Raw genomic sequence first — 12,629 nt, 5'->3', positions numbered from 1 at the left:
CAGGACAAGTTAAATTCCTCATAGTAGGGGTAGATTACTTTACAAAGTGGATCGAGGCAGAGCCCCTAGCTAATGCCACCGCTCAGAGAAGCCAGAAATTCTTATATAGAAACATTGTCACAAGGTTCGGGGTTCCATATTCAATAACCACAAACAATGGCACTCAATTCACAAATGCAGGCTTCAGAAAACTAGTAGCTGACTTGAATATAAAGCACCAGTACACCTCTATCGAACACCCGCAAGCCAATGGATAGGCCGAAGCCGCCAACAAAGTCATATTAGCGGGGTTAAAACGAAGACTACAAGATGCAAAGGGAGCCTGGGCAGAGGAGCTTCCACAGGTTCTATGGGCATATCGAACGACGCCACATTCGACCACAAAGGAATCCCCTTTCCGATTAGCATACGGAATAGAGGCAATGATTCCGGTAGAAATTGAAGAAGGATCGCATAGAGTAGTCCATTATAATGAGGGAGCGAATTCCCAACTTCAGAGGGAAGAACTTGACCTACTACCTGAAATCCAGGAAAGAGCTCGGATTAGAGAAGAAGCTCTAAAATGTCGAATGGCTTCCAGATATAATCAAAGGGTAGTACCAAGAAGTTTCGCTGAGAACGATCTCATCTTAATCCGAAACAACATTGGAACAACTCGGCTCAGAGAAGGGAAGCTGGCAGCAAACTGGAAAGGACCCTACCGAGTCATATATGTACTTGGGAAGGGCTACTACTGACTGTCCGAACTCGATGGACGAGAGCTTCCCAGATCATGGCACGCCTGCAACCTAAGAAGGTACTACAGCTAGAAAAGGCAATGGATCTCACTAGTGGATGTGCTCTTTTTCCTGAAAAGGTTTTTTAATGAGGCACTATGTTGAGATCTAGGTCATGCCCGACTTAAAGGGATAAAAATTCCCACATATATATATTTGCATTTTTTCTTTGAATAAAGTCTATTTAGATATTCTACAAAGAATCCAAGACGCATTAATCTGAAGTATTCATCGTCCGATTATAAAGCGACAGGTCGGCAGAAAGTGAAAAACAATTTGACTGCACGACCACGATAAAGATAAATCATCCGATAAAGGTGAAAACGCGATTCACCCAAAGGACGATCTAAAGATGCCAAACACTTTCTACAAATCAGCAAAGGTGAACACAGAATAATGTAAGAAGTTATCGAAAGCAATCTAAAAAAGAACCTGACGAGGTCTTACGGATAGCTAAAATAATAACTTAAAGGCTGGCCAACGCTCACAAGTCAGACCAAGTCAACCCAAGTTATAAGTAAATCCTGGAAAGAGGTCTGGCCAACCCTATTAAAGAGGATTACTTTAAATTAGAAGGGCCTGACATAACAAAGTCAGTTCAAAATAAAAAGTTATACAAGTAGTCCCTGAAAGAGATCTGACAAAGATCCAAGAAAGAGGTCTACAAAAAATAACTTAAAGGAGACCGACATAGCCAAGTCGGACTCCTACCACTAAAAAGTTATCAAAGTAATCCCTGAAAGAGACCTGACAAAGGTCCAAGAAAAAGGATTACAGAAATAACTTAAAGGGGGACCAGTGCAAAAGAACCACCAAAAAACAAGTTGGACCCATAAGTCACAACCTCAAAGGATCCAAGCTACAAACAATAAAACAAAGCAATCCGATGAGGTCGAGATACAAGATTTCAAACGTCAGTAGAAAATTGAATAGATGCCAAGTCAAAAAACTACCTCTATTACTCCATAAAAGTTATAAGGCCCCAGAACAGCGGCCATCAACACCTGCTAAAAATAGCGAGCTACTTTTTGTTTTTCAAAATAAAGTTGCTAAAACAAGCAACTAGAAACCGTCAGCAAAACAAACAAAGTTTTAAAAAGACCACAAGCCGGGCCAACTACATAAATATCTAGAAAGAGATCAGCAAGCATCAGGAGCCTTCTTGGCATCATCAGGACAAGGAGAAGGAGGACGAGTCTGAATAGGCACGGCATCTATAGTCCCATCCTCCTGGTTCAGAACCTTGCAATCCGAATCAGGTGCAACCGGAGGAACAGAAGAGGTCGACACTTTGGCAGAGGACACAGGAGGAGGATCAGCATCATCATCACCATCGTCATCAGGGACAATCTTGCCATCCCTAACAACATTATCCAGGCTGAAAGGGGTGAGATCGGCCTCGGGAGCAATGACCCGAACTTGCTCCTTCAAGTTCTCGTAAGCAGCAGTCACGCTGCCAACGAGATGACCTTGGAGCTCAGAATAATCTTCCCAGGCATTGTTCAACTCCTCCCTCAGGCACATCACCTCCCGATAAGTCATAACGTAACTCTCCTTATGCATCAAGGCCGTGTCCTCGGCCAATCTCAAAGAAGCCGCCAGTGAAAGGGAACTCGCCTTCTCATTCTCTAGATCCTTCTCCAACTTGGTCACCTTTAATTCAAGCTCCTCCTTCAGCCCCTTCATCTGGTCAAACTCCTGCTTTGCCTCCTCCATAAATGCTTTGGTAGCATGGAGAGGAAGATTCTGAGCAGTCCGATGTATAGCAGCCGACATATATGCCATCTTTACATGATTTCGGGCCATAAACTCCAGATGATGAAGAATGGACACATCGTCCATGGAGATGGTACCTGTTTCGAGGGTTACCTGAAACGTGTAGCTCGGTCGTCTGGAGAGGCCCGAGGTGGGGGTCAGGGACCGGAGCTCGATATGCAGAGTGGTTGGTGGTTGTACCTGCAATGACACTCCGATGCTTAAGTTAGCATGGGTCCAAGCAGATATATGTAGAATGTGGAATGAATGCCATACCTGGGTGCTCCAGTGTATTTATAGTAGTTGGCCGTGATCTTCCCTGGATAAGATATTCTTATCTTATCTTTTGGGAGTTTTATCTTTATCTTTGTGGAACCGCCTTTTCTAGGCCTTTTTCGGCCTTTTTAGGTTTTGGGCTGCGTTCCTTTTGATGGGCCTTCCTTTGCTTTACTGTCCGAGGTCCGACCTTTAGGCGTGGGCCTTAGGATGAGGTCGGACCTTTGATGAATTTGCCGAGTTTGGAGGAGCTCGGTCAAGGTATGAACAGTGCCCCTGCCCGAGTTCGTCCTTTTTGGGAGGTCGAGCTCGGGCATAGTAGTTTTTCAAAATTCAAAAATGGCCGTTCCTGCATTTATTGCATTTTACCGTTTTTCCTCGATTTCCGTTCGGGCTCTGTGAAGGCTTTATTTATTTGCCCCTTTCCTCCTTTTTCTGCGTTATTGTTTTTCTTTATCCTTTCCGAGCACTGCTTTCTTCTTTCTCTTTGCTCTGCTTCCCGGAATCTCTCCGTGTGTCTTTCTGGGGTTCCCTCTGCGCCGCCGTTTCGTTCTCCTTGCTTCGGAGCTCGTCGTCTTCGTTTCTTTCTTCCAGGACAGTTACAAAGGCTCGCTCAGCCTCATCCAACATTTCCCACGTATATCGGGATACCCTCACATCCTTTTGCCATTCCAAGGGAAAAGCAAGCTCGTCATTTTCATCCAAAAAGAAGGGCCGAGCTCCTTCAACAGCTCGGACCTTGAAAAAGTAGTTTTTAAAATCACGGAATGACTCGTCAAACATGGAAAATACCTTTTTTCCCTGGGTAGAGCGAAAGGAGACCCAAGCTGCCTTCTTTTTTACCACTCCGGGCTTAGTCAAGACAAACAGATAGAAAAAGAGAGATTGGGAAGTAGGGATACCAAAACCATTGTACAACAATTGAAAAATCTTTATGAAACCTCAGGAATTAGGGTGAAGTTGAGAGGGGGCAACATTACAAGACCATAGCAAGTAGGTTTCAAATTGAGTAAAAGGAAGGGTAATACCCAGCGGACCAAAGAAAAAGTCATAAACATAGAAGAAAGGGCGATCGTCAACAACCCGAGTAGAGAAGCAGACTCTCTCTTCGGAGGAGGGAGGGACAAGTTCATAGTTCTTCTCATCACCTGGATTACTACAGACCCTATGAAACTGCCTAAGCTGCGCGCAAAACTCGGAATCAACCAAGGAGACACACATAAGGACCATTGAGTCCACCCAATCAGCCATGCCCTCATGAACCCGGGAAGGCATCTCTACAACATTATTACGAGAAGACATGAGGCCAACTAAATCCTACAATAAGAAAAGAAGAGTGGATTACTAAAAAAGCATCTCGGACAAGGGGCAAAAACAACTTGACGGACGAACAAAAAAGGAAAACCCCAAGATTCAAACCAAAATCCTGGGGCATCCTTTGGAGGCAATAACAAAGCAAGGATTCAAGAAATTTCTACAGCCCACGCCCCGGCACTCATCAGAAAGAAAATAAAGTCCCAAAAGAAACAAAGGAAGTAAAAACAAAAACACAAAGTCACCACCTTCCTACAGTCTATCAGCAAAAAGCATTGTCAAACATCAAAAATGCCAAGCAAAAATCATCATCAAAGGCGCAACCAGAAGCGGCGACAACATGCAAAAGCCCTAAGAAAAGATTCAAGCAACGAAAAAAGTAAAAGACTCGCACCAAAAAACAAAGAAATTCCAGAACACGCAAACAATTAGGCATGGTAAAAATAGAAAGATTCCAACTTTCTCTGAGCAAAATTCAAACTTTCTACCGACATATAAAGGAAGCAGAGGAAGAAAAATCGAACCTGGAGAAATAGAAGAAAAACTTCAAAGTGGAAGAATGCAAAGACAGAAGGAGAAAATCTGGAATCAGCCCTCTTCCGAAAACACAGTAGCAGAACAGACGTCGCAAAGAAGAAACTAGAAACTCTGGGCAAGAAACAGAAAGTGAGAGAGTAAAGGGAGAAGTTACAAAAAAGAGCAAAGAAGAGAAACCGATTTTTTATTGAGAAATTCAAAGTAAAAGCCAAGAGAAAAAACGGGGCAATTAATACCAATTAATGAAGGTATTAAACCCCCCACGTTCCCAAGAACAAAGTGCTGGTATAAAAGCGTGCACTTTTAGAGGAATACATTCTAGATTCAATCTACAAAAGAAGAAATCGACAAAATGCTTGAACTCGGTTTCACTAAAAGAACCGACGTCAAAAGACTCGACCTCAAACAAGAAAACCGAGCTCAAGCAGGGGCACTGTTCATACCCTGGGTCGAGCTGACCGACCCGGGATGTTTAGCGACAAGGCGACCGACCTCTTCAGGTCAGACTATTCGACCTCTTCTCAAAGAGCTCAGCCAAATCGACAGGAAAGCCCAATAAAGGGCCCAAATAGAGGAACACGACCCAAGTCCAGAGGCAATCCCAGCCTACAGAGATAAAGGCAGTTCCGTTGAAGATAAGCTGACCTCACCCAAAGATAAGATAAGATAAGATAACTAACTTATCTTATCTAGAAAGGTCACATCTCACCATTATAAATACACTGGAGCACCCAGGTATAACTCATACTCTGATTCTACTCAATACCTGCTTAATACCCTTGCTAACTTAAGCATCGAATTCCCTTGCAGGTACCCCCCACCCTTCGGTGACAAAGGATCAGCAGCACATTCAGTCCAACAAGTCGGACGCACCAAGCTCTGGCCACTATTCACCAGCCGGACACATCAGTTCCGACCAGCACAGAAGATCTCGTCCGAGATCGACCTACAATTTCAGGTAACCCTCGGAACACAAAGCAATTAAAGAGAAATTAAAGACTGCAACAGTAAAGGAAATGGAATTTAACTCAATTATGCAGTAGGAAAATCAAAGAGATCTTAAATGGAGATTAAGACAGAAGTTCCTCAATTCTTCACACTCAAGACTCAAACCAAAACCAGTAAAGAAAACAAAAGAATCAGAGGAAGAAAAAGTGAATTCTCTCCTCCAATTCTCAAGCTAATTGCAGAAAAAAAGAAAAATGGAAAGTGAGCTCTCAAGTTGACTAAGGATGAAAATTAAAAAGTGAAAGTCCTCCCTCTTCTAATTCTAACTAACACCTATTTATACACTTTCTATTTTGGATCTAAGAATTTTGAGTGGGCTTGAAGGATGGGTGAAGAATTGAATTAAATTGGATTGTTGAGTGAAATTCAGCCCATCTTGCTCCCAGGAGGCTGCTCTGCTCTTGTGGATAGCAGAGCAGTGAAGCTTAGCATGGGGATTCAATTAGCGTGCCAAGTGTGGGAGGGGCATCAGGATGCTGCCCTGCCCATATGGAGAGCAGGGCAATGGTGTCATGGTGCGTGCCTTGCTTCCCTGCCCGTGCGTCCAAGCTGCGCGCGCCCAAGCTCCTGGCCGTGCCAAATTGTGCGTGCCATGCACCAAGGAATGCTGCTCTGCCCTCCTTGTGGGCAGCGCAAAGCTTTCCTTGTTCTTGGGTGAGGTCCCAAGTTCGAAACCTGGCTGAAGGCATGCTGAGCTTTTTCTTCTTGGCACATGATTCACGCCTAAGTCTTGGCTTCTTAGAGGTCTTGTGTTCGATCCTTGGTGGTAGCCTTTTAGCCAAATGTGACTCATTTTCCTTTGTGTGTAGCGCTACTTCCTTCCCTCTTGAGCTTGGGTTCGAAACCCATGGGTGGCTCTTGGAGTTGATTTTTCTTGAATTTTTTCATGAGGAGCCCGAAATTGCTCTTGAGGAGGGCAGGGCAGAATTTTTTCTTCCCTTGTTTCTTGGCCTAGAATTGTGCTCCGCCCTCAAGGAGGGCAGGGCAGTGAAGCCTTGAATGCTTGGTTCATTGTTGTGCTCCCTTGGAGGGTAGTGTGCTCTTGTGGAGAGCAATGTGGCTTCCTTCCTTCCATGCGCCACACCTCTTCTTCTTTTGCCACACTATTTTCTTCCTTTGGCCACACTTCTTAAGCCACGCTTCCTTCTTCTCTTCTTTTCTTTACCTACAAATAATCAAAACAACCAATCAAAGTATCACCAAATTCACAAGGTTCATAAATCATTCAAAAATCAATTAAATTTAGCTTGAATCTCATGATTTAGTATCAATTAAATGGTGGTTGTTTGATTCAAATATAACATGTAATTCCACTCTAAATTACTTACTTATAGTGCAAGAAAGTGCATAAAAACTAGTGAAACAAGTGAAATTAGCTTGAAAAATGGGCATATTATAACTTGTCATCAAAGATAAGTTAGTTATCTTATCTTATCTTACCTTCTAGGTGAGGTCAGCTTATCTTTCATGGGAACCGCCCTTCCCTCTGTAGGTTTGGGCTGCCTTAGGATTTGGGGCGTGTTCCTCTATTTGGGCCCTTCTTTGGGCTTTTTAGATGACTTGGCCGAGCTCTTTGAGAAGAGGTCGGGTTGTCCTGACCTGAAGAGGTCGGTCGCTTTGCCTGTAGAACATCCCGGGTCGGCCAGCACGACCCAGGGTATGAACACTAGCTGTAGAGGTCATTTTGGAGGAGAAAGAACTGCCGCAAAGGTACTGCAGTGTGGGTTCTTCTGGCCCACTATCTTCAAGGATGCTAAGGAATTGGTGAGAAGCTGCAATGAGTGCGAAAGGGCTGGCAATCTGCCCAAGAGAAATGAGATGCCACAGCAATACATTCTAGAGCTTGAATTGTTCGATGTATGGGGGATCGACTTCATGGGACCATTTCCACCCTCATATTCGAACAAGTATATCTTGGTGGTAGTAGACTATGTATCTAAGTGGGTGGAGGCCGTGGCAACCCCAACCAATGACAACAAGGTAGTCATAAACTTTCTTCGAAGAAATATCTTCACCAGATTTGGAGTCCCACGAGCCCTCATCAGTGATAGAGGGAGCCATTTCTGCAATAGACCATTGGAAATCCTACTCCTAAGATATGGGGTGAAGCATAAGGTTGCCACACCTTATCATCCCCAAACAAGTGGGCAAACAGAGATATCTAACCGAGAGTTGAAAAGGATCTTGGAAAAGACTGTGGGGATATCAAGAAAAGACTGGGCAAAGAAGCTAGATGATGCTCTTTAGGCATATAGGACAGCCTTTAAAACACCAATTGGGATGTCCCCATATCAACTGGTATACGGCAAGGCCTGTCACTTGCCATTAGAGTTGGAGCACAAGGCCTCCTGGGCTCTTAAAACACTAAACCTAGACAGAACCGCTGCTGGTGAAAAGAGGGTATTGCAGCTTCAAGAAATGGAAGAGTTTAGGTCTCAAGCCTATGAAAATACCAAGATTTATAAGGAAAAAGCAAAAAGGAGACATGATCTTAACCTGGCACCAAGAAGTTTCGAAGAAGGGCAATATGTGCTTCTTTACAACTCCAGACTGAAACTCTTTCCTGGGAAACTCAAATCAAGATGGTCAGGACCCTTTCTAGTCACAAAAGTCTCACCTTATGGACACATAGAAATCATGGAATAAGGCTCAAAGAGGAGATTCACTGTGAATGGACAAAGACTTAAACACTATTTGGGCAGCATGGGGGAAACCCTCAAACAGAAGTATAACCTCAACTAAGGAAAGAACCGTCGAGCTAGCGACGCTAAAAAAAGCACTCTGTTAGGAGGCAACCCACCTGAGGTAATTCTCTTTTCATGAGTCTTTCAATAAAAATTTCAAGTTGGATTCTCTGTAGTGTGAGGAGCTAAGTTTGGTGTTACACACCAAAAATAATTCAAGGATGAATATAGGACTCTAAGTTTGGTGTTCCACCAAAAACTCCAGCTAAAGAGTGCATTGCAACCCTTTAGTGGGGAAACATTGCTCTAGCAACCAGAGAACTTACTTGACAGAGGTTTAACCTCTAATGCATAGTTTATCTTTTTAACTCATAGATGTTTCTTAATAAAAAGCACACAAGGTTTCTGCATGCATTCAATTTATCGAAGTAAGCAAAGAACTAAGTTTGGTGTTCACACACCAAATTAAGTTCAAAAGCTCACAAGCACACATGCATACTAACCCTTTTTCAAGTGCTTGGGGAAACAAGCAACTCTCAATCGTGTTGTAGGAATTCAATCAATCTCAGGAAATGATCATACCTCATCATTCGAGGAAACAGACAAGGATGCAAATGCTAGGATACCAAGGAAGACATCATGAGGTTGTATCAAACTATCTCGAAATGCAGAACTCTAATTGAAAAATGATTGAATAGAACCTTCATACTCTGCTTGTTCCTTTTTATTCATGCCCAAGTGTGCTAGTCTAATGTCCTTTCTGCATGTTCATCTTTCTTACTTGTATGCTTGTCCTTTATGTTAATCAAAAAGAAAATGCTATAAAAAGAACAAGAGTGGAGTTATTTCGTGAAGTAGATTCTGAATGTTTGTGGTAGGATGATTAGTAAGCTAAGTTGGTTCACCAAACAAGGAAAGAAGGTAACTATCTACCCTGAATCCTATGCTTGAAACACATCCTATGAGACTAACTAAATAATAAGATTCCAATAAGAAAAAGAAAGAAACATAATAAGAAACAATGCTAGGCACCAAGGGTTTTAAGATTGAGGCATGTGTCTGTGGTGTTCATGTACAAGGGATATGCTTGGATGAATAAGCTCTTAGGGATGCCTCATCACTTAGTAACTTGGATTAACTAATCTGGGATTATCAGCTGAAAGTTCATGAGCACTTAGCAACCCAAAGAGGTGCTGGACACCAAGGTCTCAAGAAAGAAAAATAACAAACCATGTCCCTGTGGTGTGTATGTATGGGGGAAAGAGACTTGAGGGAGTAAGTCCTTAAGGGTGTTTTAACACCTAGCACCTTGAGCCAACTGGTTTGGGAGTGTTGACTGAAAGCTTATCATAAAGAGTCGCCCTCCTATAGAGCACTTAGCCAAAAGAAGAATGTAATAAACCTTGGAAAAGAAGGAAGGATCAACAATTAAGAAGTCTCAAAGGATCTTACAGAGCACTTAGCAAGATTTAAAAAGCGCAAAATGTACTAACGAAGCTTCTGATGCCAGGGCATCTAGGCCAGTTTCACTGACCTTTTCTTTAGTGTTTTAAGGTAGTTTCATGCATTTTCTTAGTGAATAAGGCAAGTTTTGGATGAAAATACACGTACACCTTGATTCAAGCAACTATTGTGAATTTCACATGATTTCATGAGGATTTTGCTAGAATTGAATGATAAATTGATGATGCATAATCTCATGACTTTGGCTAGAGCTTTGATGCACTTTATTTGCTTGATTTCAGGACAAAGGAAGCAAGGAAGAACCACGTTAGTACTCACGTTAATCTAGTTAACGTGACCACTAACGTGGAATGCTAAATAGCTTGCAACGTTAAGGAGAAAAGTGATCACCAATAACGCCCGCGAAGCCATCATAAACCCATGTTAATTGCCACGTTAACTAAGTTAACGTGGTAGTTAACATGGAGATAAAAGAAAGCTCCAACGTTAGTGGTAAACATGAACACCACTAACATTCCAAGACTTGGCAATGAGCCACGTTAAGAGTCACGTTAACTTAGTTAACGTGAACTCTAACGTGGAAGAGAGGAACAATGCCAACGTTAGCGACATTCACCTTTGTCACTAACGTTGGATCAACTAGCATTGCCCACGTTAGTGGTCACGTTAAGACCACTAACGTGAAAGTTAACGTAGAGCTGAGATTGATGAGTCAACGTTAGTGACACTCACCTTTGTCACTAACGTTGGAAGATGGCATTACTACCACGTTAGTGGCCACATTAACTTAGTTAACGTGAGCTCTAATGTGGAGAGTAGGGGCACTTTGAGCATTAGTGACAAAGGTAAGTGTCACTAACGCTCTCGAAGGTGAGGCATAACTTAGGAAGCACGGATTCTCCTATGGTGCCGGCGTATCCGTGTCGGACACAAATCCGACACCGATACTTGACGGATACTTCAAACGAGTGTATCGGTGGCGTGTCTTTTTACGGTGCAGAATTTTAGTGAAGCTGTCACGAATCCGAACGAGTCCGACACGAATCCGAATGAGTCCAATCCAATTTTGTGATTTTGTGGCCCAATTAACTAATTTTTTATTTTAAAATATTTTAAAATCAAAACAAATCAAAATTTAAAAATAAAATAATTAATAAATCAAAATCTAAATTTACTTACCGTTTATTTTTGGTGGCTTACTTTTTCATTAATTTAGCCGTTTTTAGTTTCTGCGTTATATTGAAGAAGAAAAAAATAGAAGATATCAAAGTTGAAGAGGAAGTGACGAACCGAAGAACTACATTGTGGAGGACACTGGCACTGGTGCGTGGCTTACTTTCTCTCTTCTATTGCTTAATTTATTTTATTATTATTTTAGTATATCAATAAAATTGTTTTATTGTCAACGTTGTATATCAATGTTCAATGAAATTGGTGTGTCTCGACTCCCGATAAGTATAATAATTCAATGTTTCTCTCTTTCATTGACTAATAGTCACGTTGCTGTATGAATAATATATTATTATATAGTATTGTGAATTTGTGATTGTTTCATAGTTATACATATGTAATAGTGATTGTTTCAACGTGTGGCAGGTTTTATAATCAAGTATTTCATTTAATTCTGTTATTCCAAATAAGTACGTAATTATTGAGAATCATGTGTCAAAACTCCCTCTTTTTTATGCAATTATATTTTCTCTTATATTTATAATATGATATTTTATTAATTTAATATATTATTTAAATTTTAATTCACAACGTATCCTAAACGTGTCGTGTCTAAGTTTTTTATAAAAAGAACGTGTCGGCGTATCCGTGTCGTGTCGTGTCCGTATCGCGTGTCGTATCGGTGCTTCCTAGGGCATAACCACGTTAAGAGCCATGTTAGTTACACTAACGTGAACTCTAACGTAGGGACAAAGGGTTATAAACCAACGTTATTGGGAAAGGTGAGTCCCAATAACGCTAGCGAAGATTTACAAAGGCAACATTAGTGGTCACGTTAGTGCCACTAACGTCGGAGTTAACGTAGGCTATATGGGGTTGGAACGTTAGTGAAAATTGTGATTGCCACTAACGTTTTCGAACCCACAATGTCACTTAACGTTAACTTCACTAACACCCATGCCTAATTCATACTTCTCTGCAAGCTGGGCCCACTAAAGATTGGAACTGCTTCAACTCAAGATCCAAAGCCCACATCCAAGACTTGAAGAACTCACTAGAAGATCAAGAGGAGTAGTATATATAGGAGTAGTTTTGAACTATAGAGAGGCTTGGCACTTTGGAGAACTACTCTCTGTATATTTACTTTTCTGCACTTTTAGCTAGGATGTATTATTTTCTGCCATTTTCCATTTCTAGGGTTATGAACAACTAAACCCCTTTCATTGGGTTAGGGAGCTCTGTTGTAATTTGATGGATCAATTATAGTTTTCATTCTCTTCTCTTTCTTCTCTTTTGATTTACTAGAAGGCTTTCAATCTTAATTCAATTGGTTAGTTGTCTTGGAAAAGAAACTCTCCATAATTGGATCTCCTCTAAGCCTTGGAAAAGGGATGAGGAGATCATGCTAGAAATGCTTTCTCATGTTGGACCAAATTGGGGTCTGGGCGGATATAGTGACATGTAATCCTCTGCTTCTGTCACCATCCAAAGCAACTCCCCGAGGTGGGTTGTGACCTGCATCTGAAAAACACAACAGAAATATGGTATGAGAACCGGAGGTTCTCAGTATGGTAACAGTGTCCAGTGATATAGGATATAAGACCCCAGGACGCCAAAGGCAATCCTAGACTTCATATCCATCACA

Source organism: Arachis duranensis, chromosome 3, assembly GCF_000817695.3.
Source record: "Arachis duranensis cultivar V14167 chromosome 3, aradu.V14167.gnm2.J7QH, whole genome shotgun sequence".
In the NCBI taxonomy this organism is placed as follows: domain Eukaryota; kingdom Viridiplantae; phylum Streptophyta; class Magnoliopsida; order Fabales; family Fabaceae; genus Arachis; species Arachis duranensis.
The sequence above is the reverse complement of the archived record's forward strand: the minus strand, read 5'-3'. Positions refer to the sequence as shown.